Below are 11,293 nucleotides of genomic sequence, written 5' to 3' on the forward strand. Positions count from 1 at the left end.
TAAAAATACATCTCCCACTTGGCAAGTTAAAACATGTGACAAAATCGAATTGTGTGAATTTGGAAAAATAAAATAAAATAATTAGAAATATTTTGGGGGCAATACAACAACAACAAAAAATTCCATAGGTGATGAAAATCTATATTTGTTTGGTGTATCTCATTGAAATAATTATTAGTTTGACCAATTTTTATATTTCTGTATTTATTTTTTTAATTTTGGTTGCAGTCCTCCACAGCTAGCAATATAGTTTTGCTGTGTTTTAAAACATGCTAGCAAGCAAAATGGAAACAATAATACAGTGAACTTAACAGGTGGCAGTGGTCTTAAACTTTACAGGACCTTGATACATAAACACAACATAGTACTTCTGTCAGTACTTCTGATCCATTTTGAGCCATCTATATAAGGACAAACAAAAATCATCTGCAGTGCTGTATAAAAGGTGAATTGCCCAACAGAGAGAATCCAAAAACTTAAAAAAAATGTTTTAAATGAAAGAAAAAAAATATAAACAACTCAAATATTAACATTATATATTGGAAATCACCATTGCACCAATGAACCATTCAAGACCTATCAGTCATTTTCAAGTGCTCTCACCCCATAAGCTTGTTTTTCAGAAACTGTACCTTTGAAGACAGCTTTTGTCCATCAAGATTTAAAAGTATCTTCTGGAGGACTTCAAAGGTGCATTTAAGTTCTGGTGGGTAGCTCAGGTTCAAACGGTATATGAGTCCAAACAACAGAGCACATGCTTGTGCAATGTTACCCAAATCAGTGTTAGCCTCCACACCCTCAATCACGACACCAACATCCTCTGGGTCATCTTCAGGTTCAGCACCCTCCTTCTGGATGACGTACACCCCCATCACAGTTTGCTCCATGCAGCTTTTTGCCTCGCTGTCCGTATCCTACATGAAAAAGTATAAGACAACAAAGTAAAATTTAAGAGATTGTTTAAACAACTGTTTCTATGCTGTTCATAAAATCCAAGTAGTCAAAGTAATAAACAGAAAATTACACCACTAAAGTAGTTGTTAGTAATTACTCCAATACATAAATTATAAAATACACCTCTCATGTCAAAAGAGGTGGCATAATTGACCTCTCACCGGCCCCTCCCCCGAAAGGGCCATTGTCCAATTACACATTATAGCAACCGTTACTGTGTCTGACAAACATTAACCTCAAGCAAGATGGAGAAGCGGTGTGCCCACCGATACGCCGAGAGATTGTGTCTGGAGGAGTTGTGTTCTTTCCATTCACAAAGTCAAAAACAACGTGAATGGATTAAACAGTGTGTATGGCCCCATTCCCAGGTAAATGTACCGAACATTATGAAGCATGTCTGCTCGCACATTCGGGTACCCATTGGTGTGCAGAGGAAACCATTTGTTTGTCGGACGTAGCAAGAGTAACTTAGGGGGACAGGACTCGAGAAAAGGCTAACTCAGCTGCTAAAATAAAACAGGTATAGAAGTGTTAGTACTAAACAGCTCAAAGTTCATAGACATTTCTATTTACAAATACTGATGACCATAACAATGAAAAAAACAACAGGACTTGTTTTAATCCAAGTACAGATTCAAAAGCAATATAGTCTTGATGCATGTTAAATGCATTGTATGTTTGTGTATCAAGTTTAAGTAGGCATAAATTTCTTTCCTTCCAATACCAAATTCCAGAAATTCTTTATTGCAACGCTTAATACTGTTTGGTATTCAAGACATCCTTTCCCCAATACCAGGTGTCTTGTTGCTAATCTCAAAATTTTAATTTTAATGATTTGCATTTGAGGCAACGTCACAATTTGTATGAGAATGTTACAGACAACATGCTGTCACAATGGCTCACCAAGTACTCCTTTATTAACTTCTCATAGTCTTCGTTTAGGTGGATGCACAAAGACTTCAAGATGCATGCTCGTCTGGTATGGATGTTGTCATGCTGGAGAGGAGGAGGAGATAATATGAGCCAAAACCAGTCTGTTTTTCTTAAAGCTAGGGTAATCAGTTAACTTGCATAATTATTCTTTAGGTTAGAACCTGGCATGTACCACTTGTTAAACCGAAACAAAATTGACAACTTCATCTCCAAATAAAAGTTATTTTTGCTGCCTATGACAAAGTCTACTCAATCCTAATACAAACCTTGGAGATGGCAAGCATGAGACCTCTTATTTTCTTTCCACGTGTCCCTCCTTTGGTCAGAAAGATTTCCATTAAGCGTGGCGCGTATTGGTCAAGCTCGGCAAAGAAAGTAGATAGCAGAGGCTTTGTGGTGATTCGCAGAAACTCCTTCTCAATCTGCAATAGAGAACAAATACATTGATTAAAAACGCAACTGTATATTTCACTCACTTCACATCTAAGCTGACTAAAGCTGCTTTTAGAAGACCATGCAGACATCAGTGCTGTCTGTGTAGGACATGAATCAGTCTGTGTCAGATACTGAATTTGAAATTTCCACTAAAGTCACAAGTAAGAGGCAAGTGGAACCAAGATCTAGGCCATTTGCTTTTTGAAGTTTGCAAAGACTGCTAAATTGCACCAGTGGTAGTTCACTCTTTGCAACACAGTATGCTGTTCTAAACAGATTTTTCAGGTTTATTTTTAGTATATTATTTGCAATTGGTGTTTGTTCTGGGAAAGATATTGCAGACTGAGCAATAATCCATTTCTAATGGGGGCCTTTCTTAAAATGACTGGTCCCAGTAACAAAGGCGCTTGTCGACTCAGAAATCGAGGGAAAACCAACAACACACCCGGCAGAACATTATGTTATTTACACGGGTGCACATAAGTGGTCCGCATGTGCGCATTCGCTGTCAAAATAAAAGACGCGCAACAGATAAGAAGTTGCAACGCACGTTTGCATCCATATAAAAGGCACTGTTTTTGTCCGCTAGAGTGGGATTTTCACGGCACATTCTGCACCACATCTGTGTGTTCATCATTTGTTTGAAGCCAGCTCACCTCCTGCAACCACTTTTGCGAGAATACGCGCTTCTTTTGTGGTTCGGACTCCTTCTGACATTTCTTTGGAGGTGGAGGAACACCAAAGTAATTGCTTAAAGGAGCTTCTTCGACATATTTAAGAGTTCTAAACAAATATGTCCTCCTCCAGAAAATCTTATGTATGCAAACACGCGTTGCAACTTCTTATCTTGTGCGCGTTTTTTATTTTGACAGCAAATACGCACTTGCGGACCACTTATGTGCAGCCCCGGTTATATAGCTCGTCATGTTGCAGCCACAGAAATTCTTTTGTCCATGAAACCATAAAGCTGCACTTTCTTTTTGCCTTATAGTCTGATTTGTCATAACTTTTCCGTTTTGTGGTAAGCTTTTCTTTGGCTGTCACTTCTTCACCCTGACCTGTCTTATTTGGCTAAGCAGAACTACAATTAATATCCTGCTGCTTTTACACACGCACTCACATAACACTCAGCGATTGTCTGCGCGATCAACCTCTCACATGTTTAAGCTTGCTGCGGGAGATTTCACTTGTCATGTTTGCATAGTAAGCTAACGATTGATAAGACAATGTCAGAGGAATTGGTGCACAAATTATCATCACTCACAGATCAGTGCTGTCGCTCTCTATACACAGGTCGCGCGATTGCAAAGTGAAAGCAAAAAACAAGCGCAAATTCAAACGCGATTTCAATATGTCACATATTGACAGTGGCTCACCGATGCCAATGACATAATTACCCAGCTACATTTCCGAAAGAATGCAGAAGCATTGACATATATTTTTCCTTCTTATGACAGCCCGACGGGCAGGGCAGAGATAGATTTTGGTAGCCCGACTGGAAAAATCGCTAGCCCTGGGACGTCAGGCTAGCCATTTTGCGAGCCCTGTACAGTGTTTCAATAATTGTACCTACTACTCTCCCTGATGGAACAACGCTTGCACTGCCACATACAAGTCACTGAAAGAAAAAAAGAAAAGCAGTTTTAAGGATAGTTTTATTGGCACCTTTTTTTCACTTTGATTAAATCATAAAACTATCATAAAAAATATATGATGGTAAAAGGCTTACCATGTATTAAAGAGGAGGCACAAACAATCAGAAAAAGGGGTCAGCTTTCTTTGTGGTGTTACTATGGTAAAGAAAACAGAAAAAATTATTTTATAAAAATTCCACAGTGGATTTTTTTTTACTTTGTTGCAAATGTATAAAAAAAATACAAATACATATAAATACCTCTTGCAATAAAAAATTCACAGATAAATATCCAATCTGTTGCCAAATGTAATAGCAGTGTTTCACACTATGCAATAAAGATGCTGGTAGTTGCGGTATAGGTCCGACAGGCAATTTTCATAACTATCCGCCATTGCCTTTTCCTCTGACCTCGTGTTTATGCTCTTTTTCCCATGCACTAGCATCAAGTCAATTCGAAGGATGCAGCCCCTGAATTTGGACACAGCTAATATTTAGCAAATCGCGCATGCTAGTTTAACTTGCATTACTGTGAGAGGCCGAATGCTTAAAATAAAAGGAGAGAGAAAGAAAGAAAGAAAGAAAAAATGCAAATGATAATAAAAAAAGTGAACAAAGACCATGTCTTGCAATAACCGTCATTTAAAACCAAAGTGAAAGCTAACAGAGCTAGGTAGAAGTTCAATGAGACAACCATACTAGCTTTAGCTAACTTCATTTACTTTGAAAGTGAATTACAAACGTGTTAAATATTGAATTAAACATATCAATAACCGCTAAAAACACTATAAGACTAACTGCAAAAACGGGTAAAAAAAAAAAGAAAAGAAAAACAATGAAGTGGAAATGCTAATAATAGTATAAATATACCCAGAGCGGATTATAAATCAGGTATTAGACGGTACCGATTGGCACCGTCTAATACCAGATTTTCACTGTATTTGCTCCACTCCCGCTGTCTAATGACAACTTACACATTTGGAATTAAAAACATTGTTAAACAATTAATGGACAAAACAACTTCGTTTGACTAAGATATTTTGAGTTATTTATTACTTACCTGTATTGTGGAAGATTCCGCAGAGGGAAATGGCAGTCCACTGAACACATATAACTTCTCCGCGTTCCCGCCTCTTCACTTTTGGGAAGTTTGAGCATGCGCACTAGGCATCGGTTTTAGAGTTGTTGATTTAAAATAATTACATTTAATTGAACTGAAGAATGCAAATCTAGTTCATTAAACTTTTTGTTATTTTATGTTAAACCAACAACTGATAATGATTTAAAAACCTAAACTCAATATGTTCATGTTAAATAGACAAATGTCTATTGAATTAATCAAACAACTGCCTTAGTTGACTTTTTTGAGTGTACATCATTTCAGCCACCAAACAGTCTTTGATAAACTTCCCATCACACAATGTTTTGTGCACTTTTGTGGGGAATCGCTTGATGTGTAAAGCCCGGTAAAAGGTCCTTGCTGCTTTTGCAGATTTGCTAGCAAACATTCACATGTTTGTTTCAGATGTCAATCATCACAAACCTTTATTTTGAAAGCGATTGCCAGTTTTAAAAATTTCTTTATTTACTTGTGTGGAAGCTAAATAAACATCACTGTAAATATGTTGGAAAAGACAGTTATAAGGGATAGGGGTTTACTAGCCCCAAAAGATATCAGCTCTCGTTTAAAAAAGAAAGCTTGATGCAGAATGTAGAATTGTGAACACAGCCTAATCTGTGGAGAGCAGATTGGATAGAATCACCTTGCAGGACTAAACGCACAGGGGAATACAAGAACTTGACTGATGCAGACTGGAAACAGACACCTGAACCTTTGCTAGCAAAGCTGCGAAAGCAACAAGAACTTTTTTTTTTTACCAAGTTTTACACATTCAGGGATCGAGGAGTGATGACAGCTTTGTGATGTCCCACAAAATCTCGAAAAAACAAAAACTGTGGGCCAGTCTTTGATGAAGAGTATATCAAAGAGTGTTTGGTGAACTCTGCATCACAAATATGCCCCGAGAGTCAAGCATCAAGGATGTCTGGAAAGGAAATCTGGAACTTAAGTTGAAAAATGAAGTCAACATTTTTGGCTTTTTCTCACTGACAGTCACTGACAGTTTGTTGCATTTTTGCAGGAGCAGGAGACTGAACATGGTGACATAGGCTACCACACAGCCATCAGATACTTCAGCCTGGGCAAAGTGCTAAAAAGTCTTTGGGACCTGAGAGCAGAGATTTGAGAGTTTTGTCAGAAGAAAGGCAAAAACATTCCAAACCTCACAGATGCAGAACAAAAAGCTGATCTTGAATTTGCTGTCGATGTGACAGTTCTTCACATCAACAGCAACATTCAGTTCTTCTACCTCAGACACTGAACCTGACTTTAATGCACCTGTTCAAACCTATCAGTTTCTCACGTTGCCTTCTGGGAAAATGATTTAGCTCTCACCTATTTTATATTGTCTATGGGAAAAACTCTGCTAGAGGTCCAACATTTAGCTCTATGGGGTAAATCTTTGCAGGCTGTACCTGTTTTGTAATTTTATTCCTGAGTGTGTTTACTCCTTTGTGCTGCAAGTGAGGAGCTGAAAGCCCGACAGCAGCAGGCTGTGGTAAACTGGGCAGCTCCCAGGTGTGAATGTGAGTAGTGGATGTATGAATGTAAAGGAGGAACTCTCTCTCTCTCTCTCTCTCTCTCTCTCACACACACACACACACACACACACACACACACACACACACACACACACACACACACACACACACACACACACAAACAGGTATCAGCACAAAGAGCCACTGGGGTCCCTTCGCTCTGATTATGTAACACCTATGCAGAGTGTTGCCATGGCGACTTGATGTACCTTTAATCATAATGCATTGAATCTGGGCAACAAGGCATGGGTCGCCACGGTAACAGAGTCATTACAAAACTGGCATGCACAAAGGAGACACCAACCGCCCGCCCGCCCGCCCACACACACACAAACACACACACACAGGGGAAACAGTTTCATTAGAGAGCATGTGTGATAATGCTGAGTAAAAAGCTTAAAAGTAAAAGTTCGCATCCACCAGTGACCTTCCGCATTGCTGCATCCCAGCCTGTGACGTTCAAAGAGTTCAGTCGCTGCTCAAGAGATCGAGGACTCAACAACCCCGAGCAGACTATTATCAGATATCATTAAGAAGTTTCCACAAAGAAAGGTTAGCTGTTCAATCACAATGTTTTAGATAATCTTTTTGTTAAAACCATATCACAGTCTGGAGTAAGCTCCACCACCTGTGTAACCCTAGCTTGGATAAGTGGGTGGATGTTTTCTTATCCTTGTGTCTGATTAAGTACACCTGCTCTTTATTGTCCTTCCCTGAGTCTCTGTCAGGTTGCATGCTCGATGTTTTCTCGTGGCTCTTTGTGCTTCTTGATTTCTCTTATTTGCCCTTTTCAGATGTTTTTCCTGCCATCATCGTGTGCCACCTTTTGTATGCATACTTGTTTTTCTTTTCCAAGTTTTTTAGTTTCAAAGTAATTAAAGTGCTACTACAATGCCCTGAATACCTGTCAGCTTCACTTTTAATCAGTTGTTTTGGTTACAAGCACACATTTCACTTCTTTCATCTCACCACACTGATGTCAAATAAAAGCATTTATTGTCTGCACATTCTTCAAGGTTGTGCAACTGGAGCAACTTTTTTCTAAGCACAGCAGTCAGCACATGACAGGTGTTTAATTATACTTATGCAAGATCCTGTTCCACTTTTAATGTTACTGACTATTTGACTGACTGAAATTACATAATTGTGGATAATTTATACATTTATAACAACTCTACAGGGGGTCTCCTTTTTTTTACCTCACCTATTTGAATTTATTGAGGCTTAAAGTTCAGGCTGCACCTGCAATGATTGACTGGTGTGTTGCCATTAGCTCCCTGCTAGACTTCATCTCAGCTAATCTGAGTCAGTGAACAACGCTGTTGGTGCCTTTTGTAGGATTTTGTATTTAATCTGACCAGTAATATGTTTTTCTGTGTGGTAGCCTCTCCAAGGAGTTTGTCCTTAATTTTTGATGACTGAAGTTCATGTATTTTATTACTCTGCAGCACCTAGCAGGTATCTGTATCTGTGTGATGCTCCTGGACAGTTTATAAATGCAGTTTGTTAACTAAGCTTGCTAGCTCCACTTTCAATGCAACACTCTACCCTTTTGTCCAGATATGGTCACTTCTGTCTCAAAAACACAAGGCTGCTGAGGTCTCCTACACTATGTTGCCAAAAATATTTGCTTATCTGCCTTCACACTCATATGAACTTAAGTGACAACCCATTGTTAGTCCATAGGGTTTAATAGGACTCTTAAAAGCATCAACTCTTCTGGGTTAAGAAGTGTTTATGGGAATTTTTGACTGTTCTTCCAGAAGCATATTTGTGAGGTCAGACTCTGATGTGGGATGAGAAAGCCTTGCTCATAGTGTCCACTCTAATTCATCCCAAAGGGGTTTTATCAGGTTGAAGTGAGGATTCTGTGCAGGCCAGTCAAGTCTTGCTCATCCATGTCTTTATGAACCTTGATTTGTTCACTGGTGCACAGTCATGTTGGAACAGGGTCCATCCACAAACTGATCCCATAAAGTTTGGAGACTGTAGTTGTCCAAAATGTCTCTCCCCCACTTGGCATAGTGCAGTCAGACAATTACTGTTCTCCTGACAACGCCAAGCCCAGGCTCGTCCATCAGATTCCCAGACAGAGAAGTGCAATTCATCATCCAGAGAACACGTCTCCACTGGTTTAGAGTCCAGTGGCAGTGTGCCATAGACCACTGCAGCCGACGCTTGGCAGGCTTGGATGCAGCTGCTCAGCCATGAAAACCCACCACATAAAGATTTTGAAGGTTTGGATTTCCTTAGTGATTGAAAGCTGGTGACCTCTGCACTATCCTCAGCATCCACTGAGTGATTTTGTGTGGCCTACACTTTGTGGCTGAGTTGCTGTCAATTGCTTTCATTTTGTCATAAAACCACTAACAGCTGACTGTGCAATGTTTGTAGCGAGGAAATTTCACTAACGGACCTGATGCACAGGTGACTTCCTGTCACGGTACCATGCTGGAATTCACTGAGCTCCTGCATGACTAGGTGCTTGATTTGATACACCTGTGGCCACGGAAGTGACCCGAACACCTGAATTCAATGATGTGGACACGTGAGTGAACATTTTTGGTGATATAGTGTATATGTGCTTGGTTTCTACTGATGCTCAAGCCAAATTTTGGTAGGGCATACATTAAAAGTATTTTTAAGGTGTTATAAATGGGTTTCTGTAGCATTGCTAGAGAAATTTTGTTTTTAAAACAACAAAAGATTCCTTTGAGATCATTTTATAAAACAATGGACTCCACCTGCAGATGCTGCCAGACTCACGTTAGACATTCAGCTGATGCTCCTGTTCATAGTGGATTACAGTGCGATTCAAATCATAATCCACTCCCTCTCGACCTGCCATTCAGATAAAACTAAACTTCACTGTGCACACAGAAGAAGAAAGACGAGGTGGGCTGAAAACTATTCAGCTCTCACACCTCCTCACTGCTCTGTCTTCTTTAATCCTCAGGTGAAAATGAAAAATAAAATCTCTTTTTATCTCAGTGTTTATTATTCCCTGCACACTCCATGTCTTCTTTTCTGGTAAGTTTCCTTTTCCTCCCTCAGTATCATGCAGAGTGCTTGAGAAGCCCATTAGGATCCCTGCAGGCCACATGTGGAGCATTAAACAGAGACGTATATATTCTGGCCCAACAGCACTCTGCGCTCTGCTGTCCTCAGAAAAGGACAAAAAAAGGACCAAATTAAATCATGTAACAGGCTGTGAGATTATTTAAGCTTCAGTTCGAATTATTTTGCCATGAGAAGGAATCATCCAGGAAAACAAAGAAGATGGAGAAGATCAGAAACTAATTCACACATAAAGATGATTGTACAGTTACAAAACTGCATATTTTAAACTGAGTGACCTCAGAACATTTATGTAGATGTAGAAGAACGACGGTGACACAGGTAAGGTCTGACATACGCACAAGTTTGCATACTTTTTTGTCTTTACAAATTCACACTCAGTGAGTTTGAATGGGAGATTTTCAAGAAAGCTCCAAACCACAGGATAAGTCACACACACACACACACACACACACACACACACACACACACACACACACACACACACACACACACACACACACACACACACGTACAGCTGTCCTCAGAAACAGCAACTTTGAGACGCATCGGGTGACGGGTTCAGGAGACGTCAGAATAACATAATGAGTTGAACTCAAGTAAGTCTTCAGAAACTGCGTGCAAAACAGAAAATCCTCTGGAGGGATGGAAGCATGCGTGAGTGTGTGTGTGTGTGTGTGTGTGTGTGAACCAGCACTCCTCTGCAGTGATCTTCCTCTGCAGTGGAGGCTGTTATGTAACAAAGAAAAGGGAGGGAGGGAGGTCTCCACTGCAATACCGAGGAACTCAGTGAGCACACACACACACACACACACACACACACACACACACACACACACACACACACACACACACACACACACGCACACACACACACACACACAGATTAAACCCATCATCACATACACACTCGCTCAGTCAGGCATCTTTCTGAACGCCTCGGTGCTTCTTTACGTCATGCACACACACCCACTCAACCCCATCCACACACACACGTTTTCATATCTTAGTGAGGACATCTCATTGCTCTCCCTAGCAACTTACCCCAACCCCTACCATCAAAAATGAATGCCTAATCCTAACCCTCAGCCTGAACCTGACCACAACCTAACTGTAACCCTGACAAAACCACATTTTGAGTCTCAAGGATACCTTCAAACTTGCGGGGACGGGAACTTTGTCCCCATAAGTGACTGTTGGTCCCCACAAGTATAGTAGCATGCCAAATGTTTTTTTGTCCTCACAAAGACATGTAAACATATACATGCACACACACAGAGTGTGGAGAACACAGTAATCAATCACCACCTAGTGTTGTGGTTAACCTCTGCTGTCTGTCACTTTCCTCTGTGAAGCCAGGATCCAGTTTGTGTTTCACACAGTGACAGAAAACGCCATGTGGAGTTTAATTATTCGACTGTAAGACGATGTTTCTTTCTTCAGTGTTAAATCATAGGGCAACAGTACAGAGCGCTACATAATTTCTGGACAATATCCATCTACTCATCCATCAATTTTCTTCCACATATAGTGATAGCAGGCCAAGGGGGCTATTCCAGTAACATTTTCCAGTTCCTTACCTTGACAATCCCTGTGATC

At 40.1% G+C, this 11,293-nt stretch overlaps 1 long non-coding RNA gene across 1 annotated transcript; it reads right to left on the bottom strand.

Annotated features, from left to right (window-relative positions):
- Positions 1 to 809: 809 nt before the first annotated feature.
- LOC309687656 lies at positions 810 to 5,308 on the bottom strand. The gene is made up of 6 exons (XR_014270824.1): positions 5,016 to 5,308; positions 4,052 to 4,112; positions 3,892 to 3,940; positions 2,154 to 2,309; positions 1,858 to 1,950; positions 810 to 914 (listed from the first exon to the last, which is right to left on the bottom strand). It is a non-coding gene; the product is annotated as an uncharacterized lncRNA (long non-coding RNA).
- Positions 5,309 to 11,293: the final 5,985 nt, after the last annotated feature.

This window comes from Aulonocara stuartgranti (assembly GCF_965226115.1).
Source record: "Aulonocara stuartgranti genome assembly, chromosome: 14".
Classification (NCBI taxonomy): Eukaryota; Metazoa; Chordata; class Actinopteri; order Cichliformes; family Cichlidae; genus Aulonocara; species Aulonocara stuartgranti.